The sequence below is a fragment of the Fukomys damarensis genome, unplaced genomic scaffold, assembly GCF_012274545.1.
Source record: "Fukomys damarensis isolate Sample0158 unplaced genomic scaffold, DMR_v1.0_HiC HiC_scaffold_12, whole genome shotgun sequence".
NCBI classification, from domain to species: domain Eukaryota; kingdom Metazoa; phylum Chordata; class Mammalia; order Rodentia; family Bathyergidae; genus Fukomys; species Fukomys damarensis.
The window spans coordinates 6291507-6301288 of NW_022900924.1; the positions used below are offsets into that span (position 1 = coordinate 6291507).

The 9782-nt window shown below is 48.0% G+C and overlaps 1 protein-coding gene across 1 annotated transcript in view; it reads right to left on the minus strand.

Moving 5' to 3' along the window:
• Rsph14 (radial spoke head 14 homolog) overlaps positions 1-9782 on the minus strand; it is an 80840-nt gene that overhangs the window by 61229 nt on the left and 9829 nt on the right. The gene's annotated exons all lie outside the window — the stretch shown is intronic.

Consider the following 9782-nt stretch of genomic DNA (forward strand, 5'->3'; position numbering starts at 1 on the left):
TTTTCTCTCTCTTTTTTTTTTTTTTTTTTTTTTTTTTTTTTTTTTTTTTGCCAAATCTTGTGATGTTTTCGCAGGGGAAAAAAAATACAGAAAATTTCAAATGCAGTTGAGTATTCTTTTTTAAATGCAGATTTTTCAAGACTTATTTTTTTTTCAGGTGGTCTTTTTTGTGTCTGGCTTGCTGAGTGTAGAAGTTGTTACCTGGACGATTCTGTCCCTCTGCTCCAAAGAATCCTGGGGCGAATGGCAGTCCTGCACTAGCCTTGCAGGACACGTGTTGTACATAAGCCTCTGCAGTGTCCTATTATTGGTGCGGTTTTCTGCTTTGTTTTTATTTAAGAAAAATAAATGTGATGTATTTAAAGAAGGTTCCTCACCTAGGAGCGAATGAACAATAGCTAAATGTCTTGGTATTTAAAGCATAAATTATCCCGTGGCTTTGCTGAGTAAAGGAAGGGGAGGCGAGAGATGGTGCCCCCCCATCCCTACCCCAGGTCCCTGCACACCCGAGCCTGAGACGGGCTGGGAGCTGCTCTGACTCCTGTGAAGGCACAGCCAGCGTTGTGGCCTGAGGGAGGCCCTGCTGGGACCCTGTACTCTGGGGCTTCTTGTCCCAGGGCCCAAGGGCACTGCCCTTGAAAGGACCTTGGCTGAGGGCCGTGTGTAAATATGAACCCCTGCTGCCGAGATGGGAGGCCCTGCCAGAGCCCTTGCCAAATCTCCTCTCTCCCCCTTGTTTGGTACCGAGGAGTCCAAAGTCAATGTGCAGAATCACAGCCGGGGACTTGAAGACATGTACAGAGGGGAAGAGGAGCTGGGGACCATAGGAAAGTCAAAGATTGTCTACTTTAAGAAAATAAAATTCTCCCGAATGGAGCCAAGCTTTGTTCCAGCGTGCTGTGTGTGTGGCTGGCTTGTGGCTGGACTTGGTGTCTTCTAGGGAGTGCTGGGACCCTTTCCACACCAGAGCACAAGAGGCCTCTAGGGGTGGTGGGAAAGCACTGGTGAGAGGTTGAGAAGGTAAGTCCACCAAGTGCCTGCTTCAGGTGGGACACAGAGCCAGGCTTCTTACAAATCATTTCATTAAAAACATTCCACCTCGGCAGGTAGCCGGTGGTGACCCATTTTACAAATGAGAAAAATGTATCCAAGGTCAGGGAGCCACAGAGATGTCCTGCGCCCTGGGAGGATCATAGGGGTGCTGATGCCTTCCTGAGCTCAGATCCCTGCCCTGCCAGGAGTCTACAGGGAGCAGCACAAAGGCAACCTGCAGCCTCTTCCTCCAAGCAAGACCTCATGCGAAGCCGTGAGGAGGGGCAGCAGACACGGGATACAGGTGCAGATAACACACGGACCTGGCTGGGCTGCCCCACCCGCCCTGAAATCCACACGGGGATTTCCTCGCACCTTCCCACATCACTAAACAGCAAGAACCTGAGGGGCTTTTGTTTAAAAAGAAATAATACGTGACTTAAAATTGAGACTCATTTTGTGCTTTTAATGCCAACTGTGAAAAAGGGTAGTAATTTCCCCCGTGAGCGTCCTTGACCTAAAAAATACACAGTTAAAGGGAAAGCAGAAGGGTTCTGCCTCCTTTCCTGAGGTGTGTGAAGGACCAGAGGAGGACTTCCCCAGGAAAGAGAGCTTCCTCCTGGTTCCCAGCACCCTCAGTACGTGACTTCCCACGGTTCCCCCAAGCTGCAGAGGAACCCAGACTCCCAGACCTTCCTGCTGGGCTCATTGGTTCCGTCCACCGTGTGCATCTGCCCCAGTCCTTCCCTTTGTTTGCTCTCACTGATCTCTCTCTGCCCTACCTGCCCTTTCACAGCCTCATAGTCCCGGATAGGCCTTTACCTCAGGGTCCAGCTCAAAGCCATCAGCCGGATGATGACGTTGGAAGTCCCATCCCTCCCCACATTCCACTGCCCAGAGCACCCACTCCAGGGCAGGGTAGGAAGGCAAACTCCATTGAGTAGCTCAAGCGCAGGGCACTACCACACCCGTCTTCCTTAGGAGAGCAGCTAAGGGCGAACATTCCCAGAGATCCTTGGCCAGGGGAAAATAGGTGCTGGAACTCGCAGAGGTGACTGCTGAGAAGCTGACCAGCTGACCGGGCTGGCTGAAGGGGAGGAGCTGGAGTCAACCAGCCTGACCTGTTCTCTTCAGGAGACTGTCCCTAGCCAATCCTACTGCATGTAACCCCAGCCCACTCTCCCAGGGCACCCCGCCATCTTTCCCTGCAGCTTCTGAGGTCCCCAAGATGGGCCAGTGGGGCAATAATAGTGGTGACAGTTACAGAAGAGGAAACATCCTGAGAGGGGACAACATCTCATTATTGAACAGTGTGTGACAAGCGACAGGCTGGGGCTGACACCGAGGGACTGTGCTCCATCTGTCCACGCTCTCCAGAACCACAGGGCAGGTACGCCAGGTCCTAGGCAATGCCTACTGTCCAGGACAAGTGGGGATGTAAGTGCAGCTGACACTGTTATGTGGCAGGGACTGCACTGCGAGGACACGGGACAGCCAGGCCTGGATGGCAAGCTAAGGGAATCATGTCAGGGAGACAAGCCTGACAGTGGGCTTCAGTAATGACAGGTCCCGGACCAGTGCAGACCAACCCTCTGGGAGGACTGTGGTAATTCCATTTGTCACAAGCTGTCCCAAACTGCATGAGAGAATTATGAAAACCTTGTGGGAAAGTCTGATGAAGGCTGCCTGCCCTGATGGAGACCTTGTAGATAGATTCTGGAATACCGGACAGGTTTAGGACAGGCAGACAGGGAAAGGCTCTCTCCTACTGGAGGGGGTGGCTGCAGGGGGAGGAGCTGAGGGAGGAGGAACAGAGCAGACACAGCAGGCCAAGAAGCAAGTGAGCAGAGTCCCTGTTTATGCGTGGCATCCCCACTACGTCCAGGGATGGTAGCAACTGCCCACCAATGACTATCAGCCTCAGGATGTGCCTGGGACCCTGGTGCACCCACCCTGAGGGCAGGCCAGGAAAGACAGACCCTGCCCCTCTAGGAGAAGCTTCTCCTCCCTCTGTCCTGTGGTGTCAGAGCCAGGGGGAGCAGGGGCTGCTCCGGACCACCTCCCAGGTAGCTGGGCATCAGGCACAGCTACCTAGGAAGGACAGGGGTTGCCTGCCCGGGGCTGTCACACTGCTAAAGAGGTAGAAAATCTGTTTTGCTTCTCCAGCAGCCCCTCTACCTCAGAGAAGAGCAGCCTACCTCTCCTGCTTGAGCTTCCTCTGAACACAGCCACCTCCAGATCTGTCTCTAGCTAAGACCATATAATTCCAGGGATGTCTCCTGTACCTCAAAATGACTGAGATTAAAAGTGCATCTAAGTTTGGCATGGTGGCACATGCCTGTAACCCCCAGCTACTCAGGAGGTAGATGCAGGAGGATCATGAGTTCAAGGCCAGCCCTGTCCCTAAATAAAGTAAAAAGGGCTCGTGATGTAGCTCAGTGGTAGACCATTTGCCTAGTATGCTCAAGAATGTGGGTTCAATCCCCAGGATGGGGAGCAGGGTGCTGCATGCAGACATCTCCCTCAGTTGCACCCTGCCCCTCCTAAGACCAGCCCTACTCATTTCTAGAACCAGGGACCCAGTTTCCACCAGCAAAGTCCTTTCTCCACATGGCTGGTGCTCTCCTCTGGGTTAGGAAGGGTGCTCACTTCCACACCTAGGGTCTGACCCAAGCCATAGCTGCACACGACAGAGTCAGAACACAGCAGGTCCCACCACAATGCTGCCAAAGCAGAGCCAGCATCTTAGTGCCCAAAACTAGGAGGTGGCTACCGGAGGAAAGGCCAGGCCAGACTCACAGCTGTGCCCAGTGAGCACCTGGCTGTTAAGGTGCACTCCAAAATCTACTTAGAGAAGAATCCTCAATTTTAGCATCGCGGCTCTCTCACTCAGAGCACCTGGCCGCAGTGGGTGGGAGCAGAAGAGAAATCCCAGCTGGTGACTCAGGGCCTGGCTGACCAGGAGCCTGGGCTGACAACTTCTGTACTGCATCTCATCTTTCCTCTCCTTACCAGCACCACCTTGGGGCATAAGGGGCTGGACGGGAAAGAATGAGAGCTGTCAGGACGTTCCTCATCCTGGGGCGCCCCCTGCTGGTTTCTCTGGGAAATCATACAGCAACTCTGACCTCATGGGGTGCAAGAATTCAGTCTTGGAACCCTCCCACGGAAACCTCACCGTACAAGGAAGGAAACCAAGGGACAACGACTGGAACAGAGCAAGGGCCCAATACGTGTTTGTTGAATGAATGAACAAGTAGGTAAATGAACTGTAGTAGCAAGGAAACAACAAACGATCCTTTAAAATATAACATAAAATCTGCTAAACCATATATGCTGTGTCCTAGTTACATGCCAGGTGTTCTGCATGCATGTCAAGAGTTCCATGGTTTAAAGAGGGAGGTGTTTAGGGGCCGGGGATTTAGCTCAGCGGTTCGGTGGCCTGCCTGTAAATCGCAAGGACCCGCGTTCAATCCCTGGTACCCCCCCAAAAAATAGAGGGAGGTGCTCAAAAACTCCACCAAAAGACTTCTAGATTTAATAACCAGATTCAGTAGCATTCAACACTCAAAAATCAATACCATTCCTGTGTATGAATAACAGACTCGCTGAGAAAAAAATTAGGGAAACAACACTTTTCACAATAGCATCAGAAAAATGAAATTCTTAGGAATCAATCTAACAAGGGAAGTAAAAGATCTTTACATTGAAGTTTACAGTACTCTGAACGAGGAGATTGGAGAAACCAGAAAATGGAACAATATCCATTGCTCTTGGGTAGGAAGAACCAACATAATGAAAATGGCTATACTCCCAGAATTGTTATACAGATTTAATGAAGTACGATCAAAATACCATTAGCATACCTCACAAACCAGAAAAAATTCTTAAAATACATTATGAACCAGAAGGGACTAGAATAGCAAAAGCAATTCTGGGCAACAAAGGAAAGGCAGGTGGCATCACAATCTCTGACTTGAAAATTATGCTACGGAGCTACTGTAATAAAAACAGCATGATGCTGGCAAAAGAACAGATCTGAGTATCAGTGAAACAGATTAAAAGATGCTGAAACAACTCCAAACATACTCAGCCACCTTATCTTTGACAAAGGGGACCAAACATGTTCACTGGAAGAAAGACACCCTCTTTAATAAACAGTGCTAGAAAAACTGGCTTTCCACACGCCAAAGACTAAAACTAGACCTATGTCTTTCACCATGCACTAAACTCAAATCAAAATGGATCAAAGGTCTAAATATTAAAACAGAAACCCTAAATCTGCTGGAAGAGAGAACAGGTAGACTCTTGAAGATAGAAGCGTAGGCAAAGACTTCATGAACAAAAACTCCAATCACATGGAAAATGCTACAAAGAATCAACAAGTGGGATTTCACCTTATTAAAAAGCTGTTCACAGCAAAAGAAATCACCACCAGGGTGAAAAGATAATCCACAGAATGAGAAAAAAATTTAGCCCGGTTATTCCTCAAAAGATTCATATCTAGAATATATAAAGAACTGAAAAAATCAGATCCCCAAAATTTAAAGACTCAATCCAAAAATGGGAATCAGATGAATACGCATTTCTCAGATGAAGAAGTAGAAATGGCAAATAAATATATGAAAAAATGTTCCACATCACTAGTCATTTGAGAGAAGCAAATTAAAACCATGCCAAGATTTCATCTCATTCCAAAAAGAACAGCTATTATCAAGAAATCAACCAACAGCAAATGCTGGCGGGGCTGTGGGGAAAAAGAAACCCTTTTCCACTGTTAGTGGGAGTGTGGACTGCAACTACTGTGGAAATCAGTGTGGAGAAACCTCAAAAACTAGAACTAGAGGTTTGGCCCATCTGTTCCCCTTCTGGGTATCTTGCTGCCATAAGTAAAATAATCATACCACAGCGATATATGTACACCCATGTTTCTAGCAGCACAGTTTGTAATAGCTAAAACTTGGAAACAGCCCAATTGCCCATCAACTGATGAATGGATAAAAAAGATACGGTTTTTCTATACAATGGAATACTACTCAGCCATAAATAATGATAAACTTAAGAAATTTCTAGGTAAATGGATGCACCTTGAGACCATACTTTTAAGTGAAATAAATTGGACACACATGTGTAAATATCATGTTGTCTCTCCGGTGTGGGAAACTAAAAGTATAAATAAAGACCAGACTATAACAGGTAATGTGAAATAGGGAGAAACTCTTCAAAAGGAAAGGGGAACTAGCCAGGGGGAAGGAGGAAAGGAAAAGAAAAAATGAGAAAAGAAGGACAAAATGGAAACAAAGCTTTGTAAATAAGGAGGGACAAGGGGTTGAAGGATGGGGAGGCAAATGGGAGAAAACAAGAGGAATCCAGATACATTGTGTACGGGTACAAATTCCCTGTGATGAATGTGATTGTTATCTATATCTAAATTGTACCAATGAACAACCAAAACAAAAACAAAGAGCTTAAGACATCAGACTATACTATAGTATACATACCAATGTTTATTGTAGCACAATTCGTAATAGCGAAAAGGGGGGGGCTTCAGTAGAATGGGGAGAGGGAAGGGGGAAGGGATGCAAAGTGATCAAGATATACTATAAACATGTACCAAATCCCCACAATAAGCACCACTCTTTGGCAATGCAAATGTACTCATTTGTTTAAAGGCTTTCCGGTGTGCAAACCCATAATCAAGACCACCACTGTATGCTGAGAGCTGGCTGAGCCCTGTGCACAGGCCGTCCCTGCTGAACCACTTGGGTGGTGAAATCCAGGCTCTCAAGGCCTACACTACTGCCTAAGGTCACACACTGGTCATACTAAATCCACTGAAGGAGAAGCCCGCCCATCCCCCTCAGACCCCCATGCAGAAGGCTAGAAAAGACGTCCCTGGGGGCATGGCCACACCGGCCAACCCAGAAGACACAGCACTCAGAGTCACCGAGGATGGACCTCCAGGGTGCGCTCTCCATTGCCTCCTTACTTTCCTCCATTTGTTCAGCCATCTCCCCCGCCCCAGCTACTGCTATAAATCCCTCCACAAGATGAGGGGCAGCACCCAGAAAATTCCACGACAAAGGGCCCAGGTCCAGCACCCAATCCTTCAGTGAGGCTTTTGCTGGCTGGCTTGTCAGTACCATGTGCCCCTATTCCTCATGGTGCACCCAGTGTTTGTGGGTTATAAAGACATCCTTGGGGAGATGGGGAGGTTGCCCACCAGAACCCAGATCACCATAGAGCTTTCAGAAGCCAGGCAAAATTGGACCAGCAAGAGCTAGAAACACAAATAGACATGCAAAGCTCCATTCAAGGTACCTTCATAAGCTGAATGTGAAAAAACCCAAAACTCTTACATCTCAGTAGAAAATATGGCAGAATATCTTCAAGCTCAGGGGAAAAGGTTCTCTTAGCACATGCATGCACACACACACACACACACACACACACTGAAAAAAAACACACAAAGAAAAAGATTGATAAAACTGACTACTGTATATTATTCAAGTGAAACACTGTGGTGCCAATGAATCAACAAATAAACAGGGCAAAGCCACAAGGGATGGGCAATGATACACAGCAGTGAAATGCCACAGCACAGCCTTGGGTTTGCAGGCAGGGCTGAGGCCCAGGCTCTGTTCCCCACTGGAGGAGCTTGGGCCGGAAAGCAATTGAAAATCCTGCAAAGCTGAAGGTAAGAGTGTATTTGGTTTTGGTTTTGGTTTTGGTTTCGGTACCGGGGCTCAAAGTCAGGACCTCACACTTGCCAGGCAGGTGGTATGCCACTGAGCAAATCCCCAGCCCGAGTGTATCTTTTGAGGGCTGCAGTCACCCTTCCCAGGAGAGGCCCTAGAGCAGGCATGTCCAATCTGCAGCCCTCCACGCGCACAGCCCTGGGCAGGCAGTTAGTAATGCGGCCCCACAAGACCATCAACTTTTACATTTATTATGTGATTTCATAGTGATCTTTTTCATGACACGACTGTCCAGTGGTTGAGCAATTTATCAATGGCATAAGTAACAACAGAACGCAGTATATAGGGCAGGGAGCGATGCAGTACTAATCCGCCTACAATATCTGTCACACACAGTGACAACCCACACATATCAGACGTTACAGGCAGGTGTGCGACTTGGTGAGTAGAATGCAGCGACTGCCACTAATAGAACTTCAACCTACTTACACACGTGTGTGCCTGTGAAGACAGGCATTTATTGTTATTAAGCGGGCATTTAAGCTTTCCTATTTAATTACTAAACTTGGGCTTGTTATTTAATAAAACAAAAATTAAAATATAAAAAAGGAATGTTTGTTACTTATATATATCAACTAACTCAAATACATACATATCCGTATATATATTAACTGCATAGGTTTTACATGCAGCCCAAGGCACTCCCTCATCATACAACGCACCCCAGACAAGCCAAAAGGCTGGATGTGGATGCCCTACAGCAGCCGTGCCAAACCTGTTCCACAGCCGCTGTTTTGTTACGAAAGCTCGAAAGGCTTTGTCATCAGGGACCTAGGTGAACTCATAGAGCAAATAGGCTCCCTGCTCATTCTGTCTGCAGCGCAGAAGCAGACACAACCAACATGGAAACACACTGCGATGCCTTCAAACAGCAGCAAACTGCACGGATATAGTGGGGACGTGGTCCCTACCTTAGGGGTGGCTCGAGGGAGGTCAGGAAGAAGGATGCCAGCTAGGAAGAGATGCTTGGGTTGTGTCTATGACCTTTTTAAACAAAAATCTCAAGCAAATATGAAATAGAATAGAACGTTAAGAATTGTGCGACACTGGGTGATGGGACTATTGTTTGCCATTATCATCTCTGTTTCTCTGTTGTTTTTGTTTTGTCTGATCTCTGTTTGTCTGAATGCTTTACTAGGTCACAGTAGATGTAAAATCCCTGAGTGAGATCAACAAGTCCCATGGAAGCTCCCACCCCAAGAAGGAGAGAACCAGACCCTGGCTCATGCCTTGGGTTCCCTGCATGGTAAACAAGGGCATTCATTTAATCTGGCCCGGTTTCCATGGCCCCCGTGGACACAGCCAGTACCCCAGTGGCTCTCAACTCCTGGCAATGTGAGAAAAGGGCCAAGGTGCATCCCACAAATACATGCGCACAAGGCCGCCCCTGAAGACTGATAGGCCCAAAGGTACAGCAGACCTTTCTGAAAGATCACTGGGGCTTCTGTTGTCCGGCCTAGACAACACCTAGCCGGGCCCAGCTGCAGGAAGATGTACCTCAAAGGCCAGGTGGCACTCCTAGGCCTTCCTGGGCTCTGCTCTATCGGGCTTGCCCCTCCACACCGGATCCCAGTTACTTCTCTCTGGGCTTTAACTCAGGAAGTTGAATGTTTATACTCATTCCTTCATGCAGGCTGCTGAGCTTCTGTATATGCTTGGCCAGCGTTTTCTCCCTTTGTCTGTTCAGGGGCACCCAAGGAACTAGGAGAAGGGAAAGGGCAGAGTGAACACAGGTTCATCTGACCCCTGGGCTACAAGACCTATTGGTCTATTCTTACCTAAGGTACTGCTTGGAGGCCTATCCCATCTCTTGAAAGGAGCATCTTGTTTTTTTGTTTGTTTTTGGTTTGGTTTTGTTCTTTTGAGACAGGGTCTCACTGTGTGGTTGAGGCTGACCTGGAACTCAATGTGTAGCCCAGGCTGGTCTCGAACTCACAGTGACCCTCCTGCCTCAGCCTCCTGAGTGCTGGGATTATAGGCATGAGGCATGAC